This window comes from Rhinopithecus roxellana, chromosome 8 (assembly GCF_007565055.1).
Source record: "Rhinopithecus roxellana isolate Shanxi Qingling chromosome 8, ASM756505v1, whole genome shotgun sequence".
In the NCBI taxonomy this organism is placed as follows: domain Eukaryota; kingdom Metazoa; phylum Chordata; class Mammalia; order Primates; family Cercopithecidae; genus Rhinopithecus; species Rhinopithecus roxellana.
In genome coordinates, this window is record NC_044556.1 from 108,838,781 (window position 1) to 108,848,546 (window position 9,766).

The 9,766-nt window shown below is 45.0% G+C and overlaps 1 pseudogene; it reads right to left on the minus strand.

The window, feature by feature from the left end:
* Positions 1–5,077: 5,077 nt before the first annotated feature.
* Positions 5,078–5,929, minus strand: LOC104654199 (annotated as a pseudogene).
* Positions 5,930–9,766: the final 3,837 nt, after the last annotated feature.

The following is a 9,766-nucleotide window of genomic DNA, read 5'->3' on the forward strand; positions in this document are numbered from 1 at the left end:
CATGTAGCTTTCCATCGCCTTAGTTTTAGATGTAAAGGGCTAATCAATGATTAAATCATAGGGTTCTCTAGAGAAACAGAGTATGTATGTGTGTGTATATATATATATATGAAATGAGGATTGGTTTTGATCGATTGGCTTGTGCAATTGTGGAAGCTGAGAGTCCCAGGATCTGCCATCTGCAAGCTGGAAGCTCGTGAAAGCTGGTGTTGTGGTTCCAGTCCAAGTTCGAAGGTTGGAAAACTGGGGAACCAATGTTGTAAGTCTCGGTCCAAGTTTGATGGCCTTAGAACTAGGAGTGCTGATGTCAAAGGACAGGAGAAGCTGTATGTCCTGGCTCAACCAGAGACAGTAAATTCATCCTTCCTCCATCTTTTGGTTCTATTAAGGCACTCAAAGGATTGGATAATGCCTGTCCTATTGGTGAAGGACATCTGCTTTATTCAGTCTACTGACTCAAACAGTAATCTCCTTCAGAAACCCCTTCACAGACACACCCAGAAATAATGTTCTGCCAGCTAACTAGGCATCCCTTAGCCCAATCAAGTGAACAAATAAAGTTAACCATCAGGCCAGGTATAGGGGCTCACTCCTGTAATTTCTGTGCTTAGGGAGGCAGAAGTGGGTGGATCACTTGAGGAAAGGAGTTTGAGACTAGTCTGGGCAACATGGTGAAACCCCATCTCTACAAATAAATACAAAAATTAGCCAGGCATGGTGGGACATGCCTATAGTCCTAGCTACTCAGGAGGCTAAGGTGGGAGGATCACCTGAGCCTGAGGGGTTTGAGCCTGCAGTGAGCCAAGATCACACGACTGGACTCTAGCCTGGGTGACAGAGTGACACCTTGTCTCGGAAAAAAAAAAAAAAAATTAACCATCACAAGTTTATTCCTTGTCAACTTGGCACCTATAAACATCTTAAACCATACTTAACTTCCAAAAAAGATAATAACAAGGTCATAATCCTGCCTAACATGATATTAACATTCTGCATACAACTGAAAACGCGCTAATCCCAGGGTGTTTACCTCCCAGAAGAGGAGGTGAAGTCTTTTAATGAAGTTTACTCTTCTCCTGATATTCCATAACTTAAATACTATGATGTAGCATTAACAATACTCAAATACTATATATAAGGTCAGTACATCTTATATGATAAAGGAATGAGAGGAAATAAAGCAAACATTTTTGCCTAAAATATGTATGTATACACGCAAACACGCTTACTAAAAAATGAGGCTGGGCGCAGTGGCTCACCCCTATAATCCTAGCATTTTGGGAGGCCGAGGCAGGTGGATCAGCTGAGGTCAGGAGTTCGAGACCAGCCTGGCCAACATGGTGAAACTGCATCTCTACTAAAAATACAAAAATTAGCCAGGCATGGTGGTATGTGCCTGTAATCCCAGCTACTCAGGAGGCTGAGGCAGGAGAATCACTAGAACCCAGGAAGTGGAAGCTGCAGTGAGCCGAGATCATACCACTGCACTCCAGCCTGGGAGACAGAGCAAGACTCTGTCTCAAAAAAAAAAAAAAAAAAAATGAGGACATATGGCAATTACAGTCCTCATTCCTGTAACTGGCCACACAGTTGCAACTGGTATTTATAAAATGCTGCCTTCTCCTACTATTCATTCTGTATCCCTTTTGACTTCAACACTCAACTCAGCAGTCATGGTTCTTTACTGGGTGGAGTGGCCTAAACCTCCATTCCTGAAGGATCTGGTCATTAGTAGTCCTGCCTGGATTGGGTTGGGGCATGGTAATGCTGAGAGACATCCTAAGTGGTCCATATCCCAGACATATTCTTCCTTTGTGGAGTAGTGGAGTAGCAGTTCAATTTCCCCTTCCTTGTCCAGATCAACCGCCCCAACCAGCAACATAACTTCCTGCTTAGCTTGCTGACTCAGAGGCATGAAGATCCTAAAATGGCTGGGCAGCAGTGTTAAGTCCAGTCCAGCGGGTTCATTGTGTCTCCTAGTGGAAGCATTCCTCCTTCTGGAACTAAGGTCTCTAGACCAGCAGAGCATGAAGTCCTGGGAACAGTAAGCAAACATTTTGCTAACGGGTTACTGTAAGAGTGAGTGATGCCACTCCCATTTCTACCTCTTGATTCCTGGATCTGTGAATCCTAGCTATGGGAGAGCGAGCACCGTATACTGGACACTGACTCAGAGCATTTGCAGCCTTCTGGAGAACCCTGCTGCAGCCCTGCAAGGTATTGCCACCTAGCTGGCACTGCAACTGATTCTTCGAAAGGCTATTCTACAGCTCTATCGAGCCAGTGGCTTCTGGATAGTGGGGAACATAGTAAGACCAAAAAAATTCCATGAGATAAGCCCATTGCTGCACTTCTTTTGCTGTAAAGTTTGAATTCTTTAATCAGAAAGCAATGCCATATGGAATACCATGATGGTGGATAAGGCATTCTGTTAGTCCACAGTTAGCAGTTTTGGCGGAAGTATTATGTTCAGGAAGCCAAATCCACATCCAGAGTATGTGTCTATTTTAGTAAGGACAAACTGCTGCCCCTTCTATGATGGAAGCAATCCAGTGTAACCAACCTGCCACCAGGTAGCTGGCTGATTGCTCCAGGGAATGGTGCCATACTGGGGGCCAGGCTGGCCTTGGTGAGTTGAAGTCCATGTCGCTGAGCCCATGTGTAACCTTCTTCCTTGCCACCATGGCTATTTTATTCATGAGCCCGTTGGGTAATGCAGTGTTGGCTGGAGAAAGAAACTGGTATCCACAGAATGGGTCATCCTATCCATTTGATTATTAAAATTCTTCTCTGTTGGCTGGGTGCAGTGGCACATGCCTGTAATCCCAGCACTTTGGGAGGCAGAGGCAGGAAAAACTGCTTGAGCCCAGGAGTTTGAGACCAGCCTGGTCAATATAATAAAACCTCATCTCTACTAAATAAATAAATAAATAAATAAATAAATAAATAAATAAATAAGCCAGGCATGCACCTGTAGTCCCAGCTATTCAGAAGGCTGAGGTAGGATGATTGCTTGAACCCAGGACTTTGAGGCTGCAGTGAGCTATGATCAAACTTCTGCACTCCAGCCTGGGCAACAGAGCATATCTTGTCTCAGAAATAAAATTAATTAATTAACAAAATCCTCTGCTGAGGTTCTCTTCAATGAATATTTACATGGGATAAATATCTTTGTGTTTTTTCCCTATTTAGACAGATCTATCCAAATACTGTTCCCTAAATTTCTTTCTTTTTTTTTTTTTTTTTTAATTATAATAGAGCAGCTAGGTGTGGTGGTTCATGCCTGTAATCCCAGCACTTTGGGAGGCTCAGGAGGGTGGATCTGAGGTCAGGAGTTCGAGACCAGCCTGTCCAACATGGTGGAACCCTGTCTCTACTAAAATACAAAAATTAGCTGGGCATAGTGGCGGGCGCCTGTAATCCCAGCTACTTGGGAGGCTGAGGCAGGAGAATCGCTTGAATCTGGGAGACGGAGGTTGCAGTGAGCCGAGATCACGCCACTGCACTCCAGCCTGGGAGACAGAGTGAGACTGTCTCAAAAAAAAAAAAAAAAAAAAAAAATTATAATAGAGATGGGGTTTTGCCATGTTGCCCAGGCTGGTCTTGAACTCCTTAGCTCAAGTGATCTGCCTGCCTGAGCCTCCCAAAGTGCTAGGATTACAGGCATGAGCCACCACACTTGGCCCCTTTTTGTCACTAAATTTCCAATCATGTTGGGCCATCCAGCCAAACCACTGGCTCCAGCCCATGAATTAATATTTAATTGCACATCTGGCCACTTCTCCTTCCAAGCAAAGTGCATAACCACGTCTACTATGCAAAGTTATGCCTCACTAGGAGGATTTCTCTTTACCACTGTCCTTCAGGGTGCCCCCGCGAGGGACTGTGCTGCTGTAGCTGTCCACTTTCAGGTGCTGCTGCATATCATGCAGAGCCATCTGTACGCTAGACCCCAGTCTTCCTTCTCTGTGTCAGCTGATAATAGGGAACTCCCGGTGAAGCCACAGACTCAGGCTGAGAAGAAGCAATGTAGAAGGAGTGGGGACCATGGGCATTTAGACCACTTCATATAACTTACTTGTGCCTTCAGAAGGGCCTGTTAGGGCCTAATCACATATATACCACTTCCATTTCATAACTGGATGTTGTGTTGCTAAGCCCAACTTTATGGCCTGGTGGGTCAGATAACATCAGTTCGTGATGGGCAGCGAGGGTTGCCCAGTAACTTGGTGGCCCACAGTCAAGCATTTAGTCTCTGCTAAAGCCCAGTAGTAGGCCAAGAGTTGTCTCTCAAAAGGAGAGAAGCTATCCAAGGATGTTGGCAGGGCCCTGCTCCAAAATTTTTTCTTTTTAAACTTTTGTTCTGCCCTTTTTTCCTGGTAAACCAAACCAACGATATAACAACTATTTGAAATTTTACACTAATGTAGAGATTTTGCTGGTCCCCCAAATAAAAACACTATTTCCTTGCAAAACAATTCCCGATTGCAATGGTGGGTCACTCCCAGTTCATCAGTTCCCATCAAGCAATGCATTCTCATTCCCCACACCTGGGCTAACTACTGCCATTAATACAAACCCCAGCAAAAAGGGATAAACAGTTTAGCAAAAATCTACACACTCAACTGGAGTCAGTTCTGTTACATCTGCTGGGTTGCTCTTTTCTTTTGTTCATGCTTATGAACTTGGAATGTCCACACCTGGCTTGACAGAGCAGCACAGGGGCAGCTTGGACCCAACATAGGCCTGAACCGGGCAGGTTTCCTGAGCCTAGCCCAGGAAACCAGGCAGAACAAAGGTGTCCCAGGGTTTCTCTGGAGCAGTAGCAGCAGCACCATGCCTGTCTCCCATCGCCTCACTGAGGGGAGGCCTGGAGAAATGTCAGAGTCAGCAGAGAAGAGGGCCCCCATCACAGTGCAGCAATGCCAGCTGGCATCTTCCTGCTGAAGACCTCTGGACGGAGGACATGATCCCAATGTTTGGCAGTGATCCATAGAAAACCCTCTGTATGGAGGGGGACCCAAACGGGAACCCAAGACTGCTGGTTTCAGCCTCGAGCACCCCTGTTGACAGACACCTACTTGAGATTTTCAGAGACTAAAGGAGTGTGGAGGAATGGGAGTGATGGGTGCTGCTACTTCTCAAGCTCCATCTCAGTAGCCCTCTGTAGTTGGAGGACTGGAAGCAGCTGGAAGCTGCTGAAGCCTCTTTGTCTTGTTCTAGGGATGTGGCTGGTGGCATGTTGGAGAGTCCACCTGTGGGGCTTCCAGCCTCAGTCCTGGTCAGCAGGCTGAGTGTGCAACCAGGAGTCATAGGGTATTGGGGGGCTCCAGCTCCCAAGGTGGGAAGGGGGCTGCAGGCTTTCCCCGCTGGCCTGAGTGGAGCAGCACCCAGCACACAGACCGAGAGGGCACATCGGTGGGAGCTGGGACAGACACAGCCAGCCCTGAGGGGCTGCTGCTACTGGGCAGGGCCACATCTGAGGCCTCACCCCTACCTCTGGAAAGGGTAAACTGATTCGCATCTTTGCAGTCTGGGAGACGCCACCGCCAGGCATTGATGAACCAGTTACACATCTGCAGTGCTGATAGGTTGGTCTGACCACAAAGGCTCAGCTTCCCCGGCCCCAGGGGACAGGCATTACAGATGTGCAAGTACAGCCAGTCCCCGAGGATCTCCACTGACTCCTTGGATAGGTTCCCCCTGAGCTTCCTTTTGCCTGCCAGGGAGAGGAGGCCTTCGTCTTCACCTAGATCACTGTCCAATGTGGTGCCTAGGAGCTAGGCTGGACCTGGGGCAAGCCTTGCAGAGAGTGGTGAGCCATCTCTACTCATTGCTTCTTGGACGTTCTCCTTGGTCAGGCCCCTTGGCCTGGTACCAGACTCAACCCCTGAAAATCCAGATGAACAAGCAAGGCCCTGTCCTTCATTTGGTGCCACGACCCTGGGCAAGTGTCCTTCCATCTCTGAGCTTGAGTCCCCTCTTCACTTTTCCTAGCGGTTTTTGGGCCCATGCAGCCTCAGGCTGGGCATGGGGCATCAAAGGCTGGAGGTGTGACTCACCTACCCAAAGGCTCCCCTACCTGCCATTGACAGATCTGCTGGTCACGTGGCCCAAGTGGCAGAGCAGCTTGCAGCAGCACCCTGGACCTGTTGTGGAGTCTTCTTTTGCCCTGGGCCTCAAAACTCACAGCTTTTCAGGTCACTCAGTAAATGGCCCAGTGTAACACACCCAAATTAGTATGTTGCCTCCAAAAATCCAAAGAGGCCCAGCAGGCACTGTGTCTCTTTCTCGGTTGTGGGAGAAGTCAGATGAAACAACTTAAACTTCACTTAGAAAGGATATCTCTTACCAAAACAAGTATATGAAAATAGTATCAACTAAAATGTTTCCATTCCATTGTTGTAATTAACATCATGAATGGACTTCCTAAACTGATTACCCCACTGTGGGAAAAAAATTGGATTCCTACTTTGTTGGACTCTCTTTCCTGATGTTAACAATTTGCCATCCCATTCTCTGCCCTGTGATTTTTAAAAAGCTTATTCAATGTTCTGCAGCAATGTGATTGTATGCTGGCTACACTGCTTTTAGAATGCTCTTTCTCATGAAACAAATAAATCTGAAATGACGTTCTAAGGAAGGAAGGAAGGAGAAAAAAGAAAGAGAGAAAGAAAGAAAAGAAAAAACGAAAAAGGGAAAGAAAGAAAAGAAAGAAAGAAAGAAAGAAAGAAAAAGAAAGAAAGAAAGAAAGAAAGAAAGAAAGAAAGAAAGAAAGAAAGAAAGAAAGAAAGAGAAAGAAAGAAAGAAAGAGAAAGAAAGAAAAAGAGAAAGAAAGAAGGAAAGAAAGAAAAAGATATATCTCGACACCACACACCACTGGACCCCTAGAAATTTCACTGAGGTAAAGGTCCCTGAATTTCAGTTGGATTTACTGCACACTCTTTGACATGGTAATGTCTTACCATATGTCTACAGTTATTGCTACTTCTTGCTCACTACGTCCAATCAGCATAATGTCATTAAAGTAATGGACCAGTGTGATATCTTGTGGAAGGTAAGGGTGATCAAGATCCCCATGAACTAAATGATGACCTAGGGCTGGAGAAGTGATATGCCTCTGAGGCAGGACAGTGAAGGTACATTGCTGGTCGTGTCACTGAAAGCAAACTGCTTAGGGTGGGCCTTATGGAGAGGGATGGAGAAAAGGCATTTTCCAAGACAAGAGCTGCATACCAGGTAGCAGGGGATGTGCTGATTTTCTCAAGCAATGACACATCTGGTACAGCAGCTGCAATGGGAGTCACCATCTGGTTAAGCTTATGATAATCCACTGTCATTCTCCAAGATCCATCTTCTTCTGCACAGGCCAAATAGTGTTGAATGGGGATGTGGTGGGAATCACCACCCTGTCACAGTTTCCTTACATAATGCAGGGTTTCCTCAGCGGAGGAAAGGCTGACATCACTGTGAGCAGGAATGCCACTGTCACTGGGGTTGGGGAAGTCACTTCCACTGGGATGGGGGGACCGCTGGCAAAAAAGACTCATCAGATTTTAGGGGCTCAGTGTCTCCAGCTTTATCTAGGTCTTCCCAAACATCCCCATTTCAATGGACAGGATTCCACTATTTCCTAATTAATGCCCCCGTTTTAAGAGCGGATGCTGTGGGGCTGGAAATTCAACATGCGCTGAAATTCATTAAGTCCCAGGATTTGATTCTCAGCAATTTCACTGACCTTAAGAGCAATAACCAATGCTATTTTACTCCTTAGTTTTCAAAATATGTTCAAAAATATCATATACAGAACCCTTGAGGTCACTTCCTTTTTTTTTTTTTTTTTTTTATGAGATAGAGTCTCGCTCTATCACCCAGGCTGGAGTACAGTGGCACAGTCTCGGCTAACTGCAAGCTCCGCCTCCTGCGTTCACGCCATTCTCCTGCCTCGGCCTCCCGGGTAGCTAGGACTACAGGCGCACGCTGCCATGCCCATATAATTTTTTGTATTTTAGTAGAGACGGGGTTTCACCTGTGTTGCCCAGGCTGGTCTTGAACTCCTGAACTCAGGCAATCCACCTGCCTCGGCCTCCCAAAGTGCTAGGATTACTAGGCATGAGCCACCTTGTCCGGCCCCCTTGCTTCTTACAAGGAGTTGATTAGGGAGTATCCAAGCATGAACTATTAGGGCTCTCTTTACTACTGGATACAGAGTCATCAGCCCCTTTAAATCCAATTAGATTACACAGCAAATTTCAGAAGCCCCAGAAACAATTCAAAAAACTCACTCTTAGAATTTTCTTATTCTAGTACCATTCTTGGTACCAAAATCTGCATTCATTAGGGTTCTCCAAGGAAACAGAACCAATACAATGTGTGTGTGTGTATATACATGTAGATAGATAAGATAGATAGATAGATAGATAGATAGATAGATAGATAGATAGATAGATAGATAGATACAAAGAGACTTATGAGGGACTGGCTCACATGAACACCACGACTGGAAGGTTCCACAATCTACCATCTGCAAACTGGAGGCCCAGGAGAGCTGGTGGTGTAGTTCTAGTCCAAGCCAAAAGGCCTTACAACCAGGGGAGCCAATGGTGTTAAGCCCCAGCTCAAGTTCAAAGGCCAGAGAAGATGAATGTCCCAGCTCAAGCAGAGAGCAAATTCACTATTCCTCTGCCTTTTTGTTCTATTAAATATGTGGACACTCAACAGATTGGATGATGCCCATCTACATTGGTGAAGGCAATCTTTACAGTTCATTGATTCAAATGCTAATCTCTTCCAGAAACACCCTCATAGACACACCCAGAAACAAGGTTTTAACCCAAGGGACTGGGCATCCCTCATCCCAGTCAAGTTGACATATTACCATCACATAACTTTATCATTTGACATGAGATTTGTCAAAATAGTTATATCCGTAAAATGCAAAAGAGCAATCTTCCTAATTTCCCTTAGAATTTCTTATTTGATCTGTTGGTTAAGAGTGTGTTGTTTAATTTCCACGTATTTGTGAATTTTCCAGTTTTCTTTGTTATAGATTTCTAGCTCCATTCCATCGTAATCAGAGAAGATACTCTGTATGATTTCAGTATTTTTAAACTTGTTTTGTAACCTATCCTCTGTCCTGGACAGTGTTCCATGTGCACTTGAGGAGACTGTGTTTTCTGCTATTGTTGGGGGAAGTGTACTATTTAATTTATAATGTTAATCAAGTCCTCTATTTCCTTATTAATGTCCTAAATATTCTAATAATAATAAATTTTATTATTAAAATGGGGTACTGAAGTTTCTATTATTGTGGAAGCATTTCTCCATTCAAATCTGTCAGTGTTTGCTTCATATATTTTGGTGGGGCTCTGTTGCTTGCTGAGTATGAATATGTTTATAATTGTTACATCTTCTTGATGAATTGACCCTTTTATCAATAGATAATTCCCTTCTTTGTCTCTTGTAACAGTTTTAAATGTAAAGTCTATTTTGTGTGATAACTTTTTCCATCCTTTCACTTGCAACCTATTTGTATCTTTGGATTAAAGTGAATTGCTTGTAGATAGCATATAGTTGAATTTTTTTTTTTTGAGACGAAGTCTCGCTGTCGCCCAGGCTGGAGTGCAGTGGCGCGATCTCGGCTCACTGCAAGCTCTGCTTCCCAGGTTCATGCCATTCTCCTGCCTCAGCCTCCCAAGTAGCTGGGACTACAGGTGCCTGCCACCACGCCCGGCTAATTTTTTTGTATTTTTAGTAGAGACGGGGT